The sequence below is a fragment of the Trachypithecus francoisi genome, unplaced genomic scaffold, assembly GCF_009764315.1.
Source record: "Trachypithecus francoisi isolate TF-2019V2 unplaced genomic scaffold, Tfra_2.0 Lachesis_group13, whole genome shotgun sequence".
NCBI lineage: Eukaryota > Metazoa > Chordata > Mammalia > Primates > Cercopithecidae > Trachypithecus > Trachypithecus francoisi.
The window spans coordinates 53,536,368-53,552,316 of record NW_022681458.1 but is presented as its reverse complement, the minus strand read 5'-3'; the positions used below and the strand labels follow the sequence as shown (position 1 = coordinate 53,552,316).

Below are 15,949 nucleotides of genomic sequence, written 5' to 3'. Positions count from 1 at the left end.
AGGCCCTGCTTAGGATATAGTTTCCATAAATCAACCTGCTTCTCTGAGTGAGAGAATAGAAGTCCTTAATTGGAAGAATTAAAACAAAACAAAACACCTGAAATCAGGCCTCTTTTTCATACATTAGAAGAAATGGGTAGGAGTGGCTGGTTTGAAGACTACTGCTGTCTCATCACCACTTCCATAGAATTGGTCAATAATGGCAAATTAATTTTAACAAATAAACACTTTTCTCACTAATTTTCTCATTTGTATCCCCACTATGGCATTGATATAGCTCAGGCCTCTAACATCTCTCATCTTGCCTAACGCAAAAACTGTCTCTTCTTCCAGCCACGCTCCAGCCACCCACACTTCAGTAGTGGCCCACTCCATTGCCATCATCAACACAGCTGTGAGAAGAATCTCCCAAATATAAGTGTAAAAGCACTACTGACTAGCATGTATCAAATACTTGCTATGAGCTTTATCCATGTTCCCCAAATTCTCTAAATAGCCCCTCAAAGTAGTAATTGCTATTTTATTCTACAGACAATAATACCAAATTTAGAGAAGATGGTTAAATTTTCTGAGATCATACATCTAGTAAATAGAGAAGCTGGCATTTGAACACAGCTCTGTTACATCCAAAAGCCACACTCATTACACTATACTAGGGTCTATTACTTTCCAGCCTCATTAGCTGCCATTTTCCTCCCCATACAGTAACTTTTAGCAATTTATGTTTTTAAAATTTATTATTCTGTCTCATGTTTCTTTTCTTTTTGACCACAGTGCCATTTCCTGATTTTTGTCTGAAGATAAGAATATAGAAACCAATAATGAAATGGTGTGTTTTTTCCTAGGGCTTCTGTAACAAACTGGATGACATAAAACAACAGAAATTGTATTATCTCTCAGTTCTGGAGGTTAAAAGTCCAAAACCAAGGTGTAGGCAGAGGCATGTCATCTCTCTGCCTGCTTCTGGAGTTTGACAGCAATCCTGGGCATTCTTTGATTTGCATTTGTATATCTCTAATTGCTGCCTCGTCATCACGGTGCCATCTTCCTTTTGTGTGTCTTTGAGTTTCCATGAGCTTTTTTTTTTTTTTAAGTTCTGGGATACATATACAGGATATGTTTCATAGGTAAACGTGTGCCATGGTGGTTAGCTGCACTTATCAACCCATCACCTAGGTATTAAGCCCAGCACATATTAGCTGTTTTTCCTGATGTTTTCCCTCCCCCACTGCCACTCCCAACAGGCCCCAATGTGTGTTGTTCCCCTCCCTGTGTCCGTGTGCTCACATTGTTCAGCTCCCACTTATAAGAGATAATGTGTGGTGTCTGTTTTTCTGCTCCTGAGTTAGTTTGCTGAGGATAATGGTTTCCAGCTCCATTCATGTCTGGGCAAAGGACATGATCTTGTTCCTTTTTATGGCTACAAAGTATCCCATGGTGGATATGTGCCACATTTTCTTTATCCAGTTTATCATTGATGGGCATTTGGGTTGATTCCATGTCTTTGCTATTGTGAATAGTGTCTTTATAATGGTCTCTTCTCTTCTTATAAAACCATCAGTCATATTGGATTAAGGGCCCACCCTATTTCAGCATAAGCTTATCTTAAATTACATTTTAGGTACATCTACAAAGACCTTATTTCCAAATAAGGTCACCTTCATAGGTACCAGGAATTAGGACTTCAACATGTTTCTGGGGACACAACTCAACCTACCATAAATGGTAACAGTAACTAATAATTTTAAAACAGCAAATTACTGTTGACATGTGACTAACAAATTCACACTGTCAGCTGCTAAAACTTAGTTGAAGTATTACTTCCCCTTAAGCAACTTCCCTCATACCTCCACTCCATCTCACATTTTAGGCAGAGATAGATATCTCCTCCTTAATGCTCTAGGTCCTTGTAATATTTCTACCATAATATTAAGACATGTTATAATTATTTATGTGCCAATATCCTCCCCTCCAGAATGTGAAATCAGAGAATCTTGTCTTATTCAGCTTTTTAGACTTAGCACCCCACATCATGACTAGCCTGTAGCAGACATGCACTGTATAGTTGCTTAATTAAATTGATTATCTGACACATTGTCACATTGATAGATATCACAATGGCAGTGGGTTTCCATTTTTTGTGTACTTTTTATGTAGCCAGGCATTATCTAAGTATCAAGAATTATGAAAAGTCTGAGTTTATTTTTTTAAAACCAGTTAGCCTACCATTGTTTTATAGGTGCTGGCAGAAAAGAACAGACTTCAGGGTCACAGATGAAGGACTTTATTATTTATAGCAGAGCAGGAAGCATAAGCCTCAAGTCTGCATCTATTCTTAACCTACCAGGATCTCCAGGGGCATTGTGGCCGTAAACTCACATGAGTGCTGCTCATAGAGTGGGTTTGTATCACAGCTAAGGAACCCCAAGTTTAGAAGACTCCAATGTTTTAAAGATGGTTGCCAGCAAACTTGCCTAACCTTTGTCCTAGAGGGCGATACCATCTTCAAAAAGATAATATTCCTGACCTCTGCCCTGATGGGAGACATTATCTCATTTTCCAAGGCTGTTTCCTATACAAACATCATTAAAAAGATAGTCCAGAACAAAAGTTAATACAAGACATGCAGAAAGGCCCTGAATTGTCTCCCAACAATAAATGTTTTATGTCCATCAACTCACTTTCTCTTTACTTTGCATATTTCATGCCCCTTTCTAGATAAGCAAACTAATGCAATTATCCATGACATAGATAGTAAGTTGCGTGATACATAGTAATTTCATGGGTTTCCTTTTGATTTTTTTGTTTAGGACATCAGAAAATCATTACATCTCACTGTTTAGATTTCATGAAAGTGTAGTGCCGGGAACTGTTTTCATGTTATTTTATCCTCTTCAAAACAACTCTAAAATACAAGTATGCTAGGAATAAAATCTATGCCTACCTCATTAAGGTGGTGCCCATATTAAATGAGTTAATAAAAGGAAAGCACTTTCTGTAGTGCCTGGCATTTGTTAAGTGCTCAATAAATCATAGATACTATTTTACAGATTGTTAAATGGGGCATAGAATGATTAGATGCTCATACAAAGTGACAAATTTGTAAATATCAAAGGTGTGATTTGAATACAACATGTCTAACTTCAGGGCTGATTCTCCTAAACACAACAATATGATAGTGTTAACTCCTTATACTTGTTATCCTCCTCTTCATGCTGTCTCACACCAGCTCTTCCATACAATGCTTCATTTCCCAGATAACCTTTCTATCCTGGTTCTAGTTCCCTTTCATTTTTGACCCTTCACACTGCTTTGTGGATCTCAGTGTAATGATGCCTCTCTGGAAGTCAAATTCTTACCCTCCACTGACTCTTTCACATCCATTGGGAATCTTCAGGGAGGCAGATATGACACACCATATGCTGGGCATGTATAAATCTTTCCAAGTCTTCATACCCCTTGTTAGAAAAGGCTTTCAAATGTAGTGATTCTCAAGCTCCTGGGTGCAGCCTCAGTGTGGTATGAAATATGTAGAATGTATCAGAAACAGTAATGAAATAGACTGAAATGAGACAGAATTGAAAAAATAGAGAATGTTTTTCAAAACTGAATAAAATAGAGAATGTTTTTCAAGTGCATCACACATGAGAAAGGTAAATAGTGTTCTTGTGTGTGTCTTTGTGTGTACATGCACTACCTGGTCCCAGTAGAAATTGTCAAAGGTTTGAAAGCCACTTCTTCAGTAAAATTACATATGCAGAAATCCACCTACTGGTAAAACCTCTTCACTCTAGAATCTAAATATCTGATCTAAATATTTTATTTTTATTTATTATTATTTTTATTATATTTCCTTTTCAAACTCTTTTTAGGCTACTGTAGGAAAGTTGCCATCAAATTACTACCAACTACATTACTCTAACCTATTTTTCCCCAAGTATTGTTGCCCACTGGCAATTTTTCCCGTAGGCAGTCTACCTGATAGCATTTCAGAGTCATGCACATATCTCCAACATCCTACATGATCAAGGAATATCGATTGAGGCTCTAACACAATTAATCTGGCTCAACCATTATAACAGGGTCTTGTTTAGTCTGAGAAATATCTTGGTATTAAGAAGTCCATTTTCTTTTTTTCCTAGATATAAACAAATAAAAAAAGTTCATGCTAATAAAAAGCTCTTCTCCAAAGATGACCGTATCTCTACGTTGTTCACACACAGTCTGCTTCTTATTGAATTTTCTTGTAATGTACTCATATATTGGGATCTATCTTTCAAATGCATTTCCTTAACTTTAATCAAGAATCAATTAGAAATTATTAATCAGTCTGTCATTTATCTGATTTTTTCAATGCAAATGTCTCCTTTGGTGGAAGACCCATATCTTCCAAACTGATATCTATTCCTGCAAAATGGGAGACTCAAAATAATGCAAGGCATGGTGCCTACTCAAAAGCTCACAAAACATCCTAGAAATGGAAACTTTATTAAAATGAAAAAAAAGAGTTCACAAAATATAATACATGAGACTCCATAATGGATAAAACTATACACTTTGGTGGTGTTAGGAGGTAGATTATGTCCTCCCTCCAAATTCATGTGTTGAAATCTAACCCACAGTACCTCAGTATGTGACCATATTTGGAGATAGTCTTTAAAGATGTTTCTAAGGTAAAACGAGGATTATTAGTGTAGGCCTTAATCCAATATGGCTGGTGTATTTATAAGAAGTGATTAGGACACAGACACACACAGCAGAAAGACAACGTGAAGACACAGAATGAAAATGGCCATCTATAAGCTAAGAAAAGAGACTCAGAAGAAACCAACTGTGATGACACCTTGGTCTCAGGCTTACAGCCTCCAGAATTATGGTAAATAGATAGATAATCATAATCAATATGTAGATACATAGATTTTTTTTTTTAACAATTCACTACTGAATGTCATTAGGAGATATGGCCAATTGCAGAGTGAAGCAATAAATTATGATCTATTCTCTTACAGAAGCCAAAAACAGAAATAAGGAGAATATTAATTTAAAATTCAAATTAAGCATGGGGGACGGTGCGTGCCCTGATGGGGTGCGCAGAGTGAGCGAGGAGGCACGGAGCTGCTGCAGAGCTCAGGGTTTCTTGACGATGTGGACAATGTAAATTTGAATTCTTGATCCAAGTAAGAGGAAGGAAGTGGCATCCAATCCTCTGAGTTCTGATCTCCCAGTCTTGGCCTGCAAGTTCTTTTGTTTGCTTTCCTGTTGCATCTTTGATACCATTTCCTAGAGGCTGCTCCATGATTTAACTTGAAATTCTGAAATGAAGATGGAGGAGGCAGTGCGAAAAGTCGAAGAACTCATTGAATCTGAAGTCCCACCAGAAACATTTCAACAAGAGACAGCAAAGGAGGAAAATGAATCTGTAGAACTGGAATCTCAAGTTCAGAAGGATGGTGTAGCAGATTCTACAGTTCTTTCTTCAATGCCCTGCTTGTTGATGGAGCTGAGAAGAGACTCTTCTGAGTCTCAGCATCCAGAGAGTGACAAGCCTACAACCGGCCGAGTTTATGACAGTGACTCCTCTAATCACTGCATGCTTTCCCCTTCCTCTAGTGATCACCTGGCTGATTCAGACACGTTGTCTTCCGCAGAAGAGAATGATCCCTCTCAGGCAGAAACAGCGGTAGAAGGAGACCCTTCAGGAGTGTCTGGTGCCACAGTTGGGCACAAGTCTAGGCGGTCCCGTTTCGAAAGTGAAACATCCACTATGGCTGCCAAGAAAAACTAGTAATCCAGTGATAAACAGAACGGGTTAAAGGTCATGGGAGCCAAAAGCATAAGGAGAGGATCAGGCTACTGAGGCACAAACAGGAGGTTGCTGCAAGGAAGGAATACAACCTGCTACAGGACAGTAAGTAGTACCAGTGATAGTGACCTGACTTGTGACTCAAGCACGAGCTCATCAGGTGATGATGAAGAGGTTTCAGGGAGCAGCAAGACAATCACTGCAGAGATACCAGATAGACCTCCAGTTGTAGCTCATTATGATATGCCTGACACCAGCTCTGATCCAAAAGTGGTAAATGTGTACAATTTATTGGCAACTGCAGGAGTTCAAGAGCACAATAATTCTGTATGCAGCCAGGACACAGGAGCTACCTGGAGGACCAGCCAGCTTCTACAGGAGCTGAATGCAGAAGCAGGTCATTTGCATCCAGGATTCCTAGCAAGTGATAAAACATCTGCCGGCAATGCACCACTCAATTAAGAAATTAATATTGCCTCTTCAGATAGTGAAGCAGAGATTGGGGGAGTTCAGGAACATGCAAGTTGTGTTCATCCTCGAGGTGGTGTGATTCCGAGTGTTTCTTCATGGAAGCATGGCTCGGACACACAGTATCTTAGCACCAAGCAGACACAGTCATGGAACTGATGTGAGCCCCCAGCAGACTTGGGCTTCACCAGCAGAAGTTGTTGATCTTACCTTGGATGAGGATAGCAGGTGTAAATACATACTGTGATACAATGTCACTGTGTTTCTTCTGCACTGTTCCCTTCCAATTCCTCACCTTCTTTGTGAGAGAAATTCATTGTCATGGCTTCAGCTTCAGAAGCTGTTTGTGGCATTTGTAGGATTCAAACTCATGGAAAATTCCCTCCTCTCCTCCTTTTCTTAATTAAAAGAAGTCACTTAGGAAAAAAATGTAAATTAAATTTAAATAATCTGAAAAACAATGATGTGAGAAAGTCCTAAATTTTTACATTCTGGCATTCAATATAACACTTTTATCCATTTCAGCATCACATAGGCATTTAAAGGGAATTAAATATCTCTGGAATACAAGCAACAAAATTCAAAAAGTTAAACAAGTTAATTAATAATGTGTGAAATATACAAAGTTGAAAAAAATTATTGAGATCAGGCACTGTGGCTCCTGCCTGCAATCCCAGGACTTTGGGAGGCTAAGGCAGGAGGATTGCTGGAGGCCAGGAGTTTGAGACCAGCTTGGGCAACCTAGTGAGACCTTGTCTCTACAAAAAATAAAAATACATAGAAAATAAAATAGTTCTTGCAAAAAAAGTGTGGAAAAAAGAAAAAAACACAGTTTACATAGTCTTCTAATTGTAAACTCATTTATTAAAGAAACAAAGGCTTTTTTTTTCTCTTTTCCAAAAGGTTAGGGCCTGTTGATAGCTCCTACCCACTGAGCACTCAGAACACAGAAGAGCCCTATAAGCATGCCATGTGGAGCATAAGAGCATAAGCATGCTATGTGGAAGAATTGCTATATTAGTTTCCACTGTCTCAATATTAGACATAAGGAAAAGAAAGTCACCCCAGTTCTTGCACAGCGAGCCATGCAGAAAAAGCACTAGATGCCTGCAAGTCATAAACTGGAATATGAGACCCTCCATCATCAAGTATAGCCAACATTTCCAGGTTTACTTCTCTCTATACCTCACCTTCTCTCTAGCTGTGGATCACTGTTTCATTTTCTAGTTCCTTGCTTTTTTCAATGTTGGCTTTCCCTCCTCTTCTTTCTTATACCTTTTTCTTCATCCAACAGTCCATCATCAAATTCACCACTCTCTACAACTCACCACTCTTCCAAGATTTTGCTGAATTTCAAACCCCTCTATGAAAACTTTTGATGTTCTCAAGCCATATACAAATCATTGCACTAGGCTTACACATTTTTTATTTAATCTTTTCTACATCTTGATGGAGCAGGCAGTAAATATTAAATGAAATGTCATGTGCAAATATGCATGGCAATGGCTGAAGCTTAGTGGGCATTCAGTAAACATTATCATTAATATGATGATGATGTCTTAATCCATCTCTTATTCTCTGCTTAGCATAGTGTTCTGTACATGGCTGATCCTCAATAAATATTTATAGGCTATGTTATAGAAACATATATCTTGTCCAGAGCCTCAAATGTGAAAAAGTAATCTTTTTAAAATTTTATTATTTCAAAGTTTCTTTTCCCCCAAGTAGTTGATATATATTTTTAGTCAAATTGACTTTTTGTGTCCTTTTCTGAAGCAATGAAAGCAGAATACTTAGCTGTTGAGAGAAAGGTAAGGTAACTGGTAAAATATATTAGTTAATACATTATTATCCTACTACAAGTGATTATAACTATATTGATTTATTTTCTAAACACTCCATTTAACATTGAATTGTTGAAATTTTGACAATTATAGGAGGCCTTCTCTTGGGAAAGGAATAATATCTTTTCCTATTTATAAATTCTCCTTACAAATTCTCCTTATAAACAATTTTTCTTGTGTATACCTTTAGAGATACCTTAAGAATTTCACAACCAGATATAAAAATATGGTTTACTCTTTTTGGAGAGTTATTAGGAAAAGATAGTTATGGCCTGGGAAAAGAAAAAGTAGTAGAATAATGCATAATAAGTACTTATTTTGCCAAAAGGCTTAATACATACTAATAAAAGTGAAACAAAGCAAACCTTGGCCTCAAAATTATATTACTGTAGCATCTATAAGTGCCAAAACCAGATTGGTCGAGGAGACCCTAATCCAGAGGTGCTAAAGGAATTAAAGACACACACACAGAAATACAGAGGTGTGAAGTGGGAAATCAGGGGTCTCACAGCCTTCAGAGCTAAGAGCCTGGAACAGAGATTTACCCACGTATTTATTGACAGCAAGCCAGTGATAAGCATGGTTTCTATAGATTATAGATTAACTAAAAGCATTTCTTACTGGAAATAAAGGGATGGGCTGAAATAAAGGGATGGGTTTGGCTAGTTATCTGCAGCAGGAGCATGTCCTTAAGGCACAGATTGCTCATGCTATTGTTTGTAGTCTAAGAACACCTTTAAGCTGTTTTCCACCCTGGGTGGGCCAGGTGTTCTTTGCTGTCATTCTGGTGAAACCACAACCTTCCAGCGTGGGCATAATGGCCATCATGAACATGTCACAGTGCTGCAGAGATTTTGTTTATGGCCAGTTTTGGGACCAGTTTATGGCCAGATTTTGGGGGCCTATTCCCAACATACAAGGATGGAGGTAAGATGCCTTTTAGAGGAACCAAAACAAATAAGATGAGACTGAGGAAAGCAAGATGCAGTTAGTATACAAGGAAGAAATGAATCAAATCCTAGTTTTTGGATATGGAGGCAGAATTCAGCATTTTCTAAGGCAACACCAGAAAACCATGAAACATTGGGGTGGAGGAAAATGAAACAAAATGTATTTTTATTGTTTTCACAAAATACATTTTAGTATGCATACCTGTAGCAAAGTCAAACACTATTACAAACATCTCATTCAAATTAAAGAGCAGGGAGAATCTAAAAATTCTTTTTAAGAAAGTAAGGGACAGTAGTAAATCAATATTCAGATTACTATTTTTGCTATATAAGATATGTAAAATACTGTTGCTATTTTCTGTATTTATGTGCCAACTATATAATGGAGGTAAAAAATACAAAGAATATGTACATACAGGTAACTCCAGACTTTTGTCTCTAGCACATTTTTCAAAAGAGTATGAAGATGCTTACCCAAAATTATTCTAACCAGAAGGTATTCTATTTATTTATTTGTTTATTTATTTATTTATTTATATTTTATTTTTATTTTTTGAGATGGAGTCTCATTCTGTCTCCCAGGCTGGAGTGCAGTGGTGTTATCTCAGCTCACTGCAACCTCTGCCTCCAGGGTTCAAGTTATTCTCCTGCATCAGCCTCCCCAGTAGCTGGGATTACAGGCATGAGCCACCACACCCAGCTAATTTTTGTTTTGTTTTTTAGTAGAGGCAGTTTCACCATGTCAGCCAGGCCGGTCTCAAACTCCAACCTCAGGTGATCCATCTGCCTCGGACTCCTAAAGTGCTGGGAATACAGGCGTAAGCCACTGCACCCAGCCCACAAGGGGTCATTTTAAAGACTCTGTCCTCAAGTATAGAGAGGAACTATCACCTAGTATTGAACAGAATTGAAAACAAAATTTTTTTCTGAGAAAATGCAATTTAATATTTACAGTTAGTATTTAAATAAAATAGAAAATGATGTCATTATTGTTGTGACAACTCAAGAAGTCTAAAAATCATCATATGTATCTGCTTACTATTTTATCAGTTTTACCTTCTCCTTTTTTTTAATTTCTGAGTCTAAAAACAACAGTATCTTTAAGCTCATACAATGCCTTCCTCTTAACATTTATGACATCATTTGAAATAATATTATGCAAACTCAACGGCTTTCTCCTAAATGCTATTAGCTTTATCCTAAGTCGTTTCTTTGCTATCATATAAATGTAATGTTTCAGCTGTTAAAATAATAATTTGTCATCTTATTTAGAAGGTTAAAAAATGAAGAATGAGCAGACAAAATTGTAGGAGGTATTATACTTTAATAAGTAGAACTAAGTGGCTGGATTTACCTATGCAACTATAGGTTCAAAGATATCCCTGGTATTCATAATGCAAATTTTCTACTCATGGTTTTAGAGTTTGCTGATTTACTTTGAGTGCCTTTGTTAGTTAATAACATCTAAAATTTACTGAAATCTTGCTGTATGCCAAACATTTTGTCTACATTATCTCATTTAATCCTCACAATTCCCCAAGAATTACTCTATTTAAAAAAATAATAAAACTATGATAAAAAGGAGAGTTACTTTGCCAATGTCATACAGACAGGAAGCTGGGGAACTAGATTCTGAACCCAGGTCTGTCTGATGACAGAATTACAGAATTCAGAATCCATGTTCCTCTATACTCTCTAAAATTTCTCTAGAGTCTTTCATTCGGAAGTGACAATAATCTAAGCCAGCTTTTAAAAAGGAAGAATGGGAAGAGTGTTACTGCCTCAGGGAAACAAATCAAAGAGATGCTAAAATTTGTCTCAAAGGCAAGTAGATTTTGTGCCTGAAGCAATGCCAGAAATTTCTGTCCCTTATCTATGACTCTATCAGAGATTATATTCTTTCCTACAGATGAACTTTTTCCCTTCAGGGGATCACCAGTGTATATACTGGTAGGCAATGGTTGTGGTTTATATTAAATATCACCAAAGAAATGAACACTTTCTCAGGAAAGTAGAAAATTGGATTAGAGGAGAAGCCAGTATTAGGTGGAACCAGTGATTTTGAACATCAAAAGAGGCTCAGAGGGTAGTGGTAGAGGCAATCTAGGAGACAAAAGTCACCTAGTTAATACCTGAGTTAATACACAGGTACTGGAACCTCCTAACTGTGTGATGTTAGCAAATGACTTGGCTTCTCTTAAGTATCAATTATTTTTTTTTTATTTTTTATTTTTTGAGACGGAGTCTGGCTCTGCCGCCCAGGCTGGAGTGCAGTGGCCAGCTCTCAGCTCACTGCAAGCTCCGCCTCCCGGGTTCACGCCATTCTCCTGTCTCAGCCTCCCGAGTAGCTGGGACTACAGGCGCCTGCCTCGTCACCCGGCTAGTTTTTTGTATTTTTTAGTAGAGACGGGGTTTCACCGTATTAGCCAGGATGGTCTCGATCTCCTGACCTCGTGATCCGCCCGTCTCGGCCTCTGTAAGAACTAAAGTAATTAATGCATATAATACAATCTTAGTAACAATCTACAGAGTTTGGATGAACACAAGGATACTGAAGAAAGGCTAACAATTTGATGCCTATTTAAACAGATAATCTTTAAATATTTATTTAGCCTTTATTGAATTGTTGAATTAGGATAGGGCAAGCATTGTGGGCCACTTCAAGTTCAAATTCAAAAATCTGGATTTATTGCATGCATTAAAATAACACATTACTAGCTTATTGAAATTGTTTTTCAATTTTGTTCACCTCTAGACTAGAACATCAATATAGAATGTGATCTGAGAGACCAAAATAGACATCCCTTTGCCAACTAAAACAGACCCTAAAGTTAAGGAAATAGGGTTCAGGGCTCCCCTGGCATGGCAACTTGCTAAATTTCTATGGCTACAAGAAAAAGCACAATCTTGCTAAACACCTTAACAATAGGAGCTATCAGGCAAATTGTCAGACCCTTCCTAACTGATTTACAACCCAGGCCACTACAACTCTGATTGGGCAGAGGACCAGTCTTATAAACATTCTCTCCTGATAAGCAACTACAGACCTCAAGCCAGTTTTGTCCAGCTTATAAAATTGTGCACAAACTGTCTTTGTGTCCTATAGTTCACCTTCTGATGTAAATAACCAAATTCTACCTCATTTTAATGCTAAAATCCCACCCCAAAGTAAACACAGAATGTATGTTACATATACATTTATCCATTTGTGCATGTGCTCAACTCTCCTCATAAATATGTGTAACTTTTCCACTAAACCTGCTGAATATATATGACCATATTTTGTAATACAGACCCCATGAGACATAAAAGCCAACCTGCCCTTTCCCTTTTTGAAGAGAGAGTACCTTCAGTTCACACCAGAGACTGTCTCTCCCTAGTTTGCAAATTGATATCACCAATAAAAACCCCCTTTCTACTACTTAGCCATCTAGTAGTCTTTTGGATGATAGGAGTTAATTTTTTTTTTATCCCTAAGGAAAAAAACTAAAAAATGCATGAGTTGTTTTCAGAATATCAGCTGCCTGCAATTGCTAAGTTTCTGTCACTGTCAGCTGGCTGTTTTCAGAATTAGTGGCAAAAAGTAAAGTTGTAACATGTAATTTTTGTATCAGTTAAATATTCAATTAATAAAGTTCAGCATTGTGAGATGTGATTTTGTTGTTATTTCCAATTAAGCAAATTGTCTACAATTTAGAAGAAGCAGGTTGGTGTTACATTTTGCTAGCTACATGAGGATGTGTGTGTCAGAGACATGTGAACCAGAGCAACTCCATCTTGAATAGGAGCTGGGTAAAATGAGGCTGAGACCTACTGGGCTGCATTCCCAGATGGTTAAGGCATTCTAACTTACAGGATGAGATAGGAGGCCAGCACAAGATATGGGTCATAAAGACCTTGCTGATAAACAGGTTGCAGTAAAGAAGCCGGCGTTACACCACCAAAACTACAATGGCCACAAGAGTGACCTCTGGTCGTCCTCACTGCTACACTCTCACCAGCGCCATGACAGTTTACAAATGCCATAGCAACATCAGAAAGTTACCCTATATGGTCTAGAAAGGGGAAGCATGAATAATCCACCCCCTTTTTTTTTTAGCATATCATCAGGAAATAACCATAAAAATGAGCAACCAGCAGCCCTTGGGGCTGCTCTGTCTATGGAGGAGCCATTCTTTTATTCCTTTACTTTCCTAATAAACTTGCTTCAACTTTACTCTATGGACTTGCTCCGAATTCTTTCTTATGTGAGTTTCAAGAACCCTCTCTTGGGGTCTGGATCAGGACCCCTTTCCTGTAACATCTTTCTGGTGACCACAGAAGGGACTATAGTGTGGAAAGCCCCAGTAAGTGGTGGAGTACTATAACATCTTTCTGGAGACCACAGAAGCAACCACAGTGTGGAAACTCCTGACTCAAAGTCTAACTTTGGGTAAATGGTGCAGTCTGGTAACATCTTTCTGGTGAACCACAGATGGGACGATACTGAAGAGACCCCCGGCCCAAAGGAAAATCATCTGCACGCACCAATGGGCTGACTTTGGGTAAGTGGGGTGCATATACTAGGGTAAAGGATAAGATTGGGTTAGAAGCCCAACGTAGGGGAGTTAGAGTCTCTCTTAAGACAGAGTGGGTTAAAGGCCTCTCTTAAAAAAGACAAGGAAATTTGACCACTTTTGGGTTAGAGGCCCAACTTAGGAGGGTTAGAGTCCCTTCTAAGATTTAGGGGGTTAGAGGCCCCTCCCAGTAAAGTCCCTCTGGGCTAAGATGGATATGTCACCCCGGGATGTTAACTGCTATTCCCTTTAGATCAATCTGCTTTGCACTCTGCTGATGGCTATGGGTGACAGGATTAGGCATGTACAGGATTGTGTGACATTCTGCTCCCCCAAAAGGAGAAACTTGTGAGTGATGGGACTGCTGAAAAAAATCCCTTCACAACAGCAGCCACCTAAACTTTTCAGTGTCGTTGCAATGGGTGGGTCGTTGGACTCCCTGAGCACCTCACCTTTTGGACTCCCCACTTTGGACTCCCTGAGTGCCTCACCTTCCCCACTTTGCCTCAGGCAAACTTTCCCCCACCCCCCTACTCTCTCTCTCTTTCTCTGTCTCTCTCTGTGCAAACTGGTTGAATGGTAACATTAACGGTTTATCTCCTTAAAAGTTTTCATTAACTGAAAAAAAGGACTTATGAGGCTAGTCCTAAGCTGTAGCAATTTTGATATGCCTTGTGTGTGTTTCTGTGTGTGTTCTATAATGGAGAAGCATCTCTTAGGATAGAACACAGGCTTAGGACACCTGTAAGCCCTCTTTTCAAGACAGTCCAGCAAACCCGTCAGTTACAAACTCTACTGCAGGTCACTGAAAAATACTGGATGAGGTTTCCCTCGTTTTGTATGTCCTTGGGAGCTTGACCTTGTAATCAAGTGGCAGTACTTCTCTTGGTCTCTGCCATCACAAAGGCAGCCCAGGTTCAGGGTTCAATTTCCTGCTTAGAGGATGAGTCTTTTTTCTTTTGTCTGTCTGTGTATTTATATGTGTTGTGTGTGTGTGTAATATAAAAGAGCTTCAATTGGTTTAAAAATAATAAGAGTTTAAATAAAATATTTTGCCAGAAAAGTAAAAAGTATAATGCCTTTTATTTAGTTCGTGTGACTTTAGTAATCTTTAGGAAATAAAAAGAACTTTAAAGATTGTTGGTAAAATGTAAATATTTGGTCTAAATTGTGCAGGTCAGATAGTAAGTTTGCTAAATGCTTTAAATTCATGAACTGCTTCTTTAACTTTTGAAAATTGTTCAATTTACCTTCCTTGGAGACATTAGATTCTAGATAAGGCCTGGGGACATGTGGAGTTAGCCACACCCCCTAGCTGTGCTGGAGTCAGCCCTTACCTGCACTTCTGCCTGGTGTGTCCTAGGCTAGGCCCCACACCTAGTACATAATTAGAATTCTGAACTTACCAAGGTTTTCACCAAAGGTTAAGTCACTAAGGGTTAACAGTATAACATGTATTTGAGGCTACTGAAGAAACAGTTCTACATGCAAGGTATGTAAGGAGAGTAGAATGTACTTTTGGTAAAAGATTGTAAGAAGGCATGGGAATGTGAATTTTTCTTTCCTAGATTAAAGGGTTACAGGATTATTTTAATTTAGGATAAAGCTGAAGGTTTAAGCAAATGGTGGAAGGTTTGTGAAAAATTACTTGTAAAAGAGATTCTGTGTGTAAACACATTGACTAAAGATAAAGGGGTATTATACAGTTTTTCTGTAAATTATACATTGAAATAAAAGCACAACAGGTTTTTCTTAGAGCAAAAACTGGCTTATAATCTGCTTATTAATAAAAATTTGTAAAGGGTTATAAAACGTTTATCAAAATCTTACCTTATGGTCAAACTAATTAAGATTAAATACATTTGTCTATAAGGTTTTATCAAAAATTTGGTTTGACATCAATAATGCACTAATGCAACAGTGGCATTTGGCTTACTAGGTATAAAAGTTATACAGGAATCATTGTCAAATATGAAATGGTGTTTGCTTTTTTTGAGCTGTATTTGTATAAATGTATTATTGGTATATGTTCCAAAATAATGGGAAACTCCTATAATTTTGATATGACTTAGTGTATGTTATTAAAAATTGTTACATAAAATCATTGTATGATACAGAGATAAGCAAATTTTCTTGTCAACTGTGACTTTGACCGAGGCTGCCCTAAAACATTTTGTCAGCCACAGACAATTGTTGTCTTGTTTTGGTCCTCTTTAGAAGGTGATTTTTAATCAACTATAGAATTCTAGCAGGTGTTCTTAAATGCAGGTTTCTAGTAACTTTGGAGATTATAACATCAGAATAAATGAAAAAAAAATTATGATTCTC

At 37.9% G+C, this 15,949-nt stretch overlaps 1 pseudogene; it reads left to right on the top strand.

Annotated features, from left to right (window-relative positions):
* Positions 1 to 5,312: 5,312 nt before the first annotated feature.
* Positions 5,313 to 7,008, top strand: LOC117095352 (annotated as a pseudogene).
* Positions 7,009 to 15,949: the final 8,941 nt, after the last annotated feature.